The sequence below is a fragment of the Schistocerca piceifrons genome, chromosome 11, assembly GCF_021461385.2.
Source record: "Schistocerca piceifrons isolate TAMUIC-IGC-003096 chromosome 11, iqSchPice1.1, whole genome shotgun sequence".
Classification (NCBI taxonomy): Eukaryota; Metazoa; Arthropoda; class Insecta; order Orthoptera; family Acrididae; genus Schistocerca; species Schistocerca piceifrons.
In genome coordinates this window covers 96975303-96976987 of record NC_060148.1, presented here as the reverse complement: position 1 = coordinate 96976987, position 1685 = coordinate 96975303, and positions in this window count along the sequence as shown.

Genomic DNA, 1685 nt, shown 5'->3' with positions numbered 1-1685 from the left:
GATCTCACTGACAGAACCACAGGCACATAGACACAGGCAACAGAGCATGCACAATGTCGGCACTAGTACAGTGTATATCCACCTTTCGCAGCAATGCAGGCTGCTATTCTCCCATGGAGACGATCGTAGAGATGCTGGATGTAGTCCTGTGGAACGGCTTGCCATGCCATTTCCACCTGGCGCCTCAGTTGGACCAGCGTTCGTGCTGGACGTGCAGACCGCGTGAGACGACGCTTCATCCAGTCCCAAACATGCTCAATGGGGGACAGATCCGGAGATCTTGCTGGCCAGGGTAGTTGACTTACACCTTCTAGAGCACGTTGCGTGGCACGGGATACATGCGGACGTGCATTGTCCTGTTGGAACAGCAAGTTCCCTTGCCGGTCTAGGAATGGTAGAACGATGGGTTCGATGACGGTTTGGATGTACCGTGCACTATTCAGTGTACCCTCGACGATCACCAGTGGTGTACGGCCAGTGTAGGAGATCGCTCCCCACACATGATGCCGGGTGTTGGCCCTGTGTGCCTCGGTCGTATGCAGTCCTGATTGTGGCGCTCACCTGCACGGCGCCGAACACGCATACGACCATCATTGGCACCAAGGCAGAAGCGACTCTCATCGCTGAAGACGACACGTCTCCATTCGTCCCTCCATTCACGCCTGTCGCGACACCTCTGGAGGCGGGCTGCACGATGTTGGGGCGTGAGCGGAAGACGGCCTAACGGTGTGCGGGACCGTAGCCCAGCTTCATGGAGACGGTTGCGAATGGTCCTCGCCGATACCCCAGGAGCAACAGTGTCCCTAATTTGCTGGGAAGTGGCGGTGCGGTCCCCTACGGCACTGCGTAGGATCCTACGGTCTTGGCGTGCATCCGTGCGTCGCTGCGGTCCGGTCCCAGGTCGACGGGCACGTGCACCTTCCGCCGACCACTGGCGACAACATCGATGTACTGTGGAGACCTCACGCCCCACGTGTTGAGCAATTCGGCGGTACGTCCACCCGGCCTCCCGCATGCCCACTATACGCCCTCGCTCAAAGTCCGTCAACTGCACATACGGTTCACGTCCACGCTGTCGCGGCATGCTACCAGTGTTAAAGACTGCGATGGAGCTCCGTATGCCACGGCAAACTGGCTGACACTGACGGCGGCGGTGCACAAATGCTGCGCAGCTAGCGCCATTCGACGGCCAACACCGCGGTTCCTGGTGTGTCCGCTGTGCCGTGCGTGTGATCATTGCTTGTACAGCCCTCTCGCAGTGTCCGTAGCAAGTATGGTGGGTCTGACACACCACTGTCAATGTGTTCTTTTTTCCATTTCCAGGAGTGTATATCCCGCCAACGTTCGGCAGTGACGTGTGGAAAAGCTGCGTGCGTTGGTTGCGGTACGTGTGGCAGCTTAACACTCTTGCTACTTCTCGAGACAAATCCCGTTACTTGGCACCAGATCAGTTCTGTTGGGTTCATATTGTAATGATACAGTAGCGAATGTAAAAATGCAGCATTTGTATGGTGTGCTCGATGCTGTGAAAACGATCGGTTTTTCATGTTTCTAAGATACAAAGCCCACACCTACTACAGTAGTACAAGTTTATATGCCAACTAGCTCTGCAGATGACGAAGAAATTGAAGAAATGTATGGTGAAATAAAAGAAATTATTCAGATTGTGAAGGGAGACGAAAATT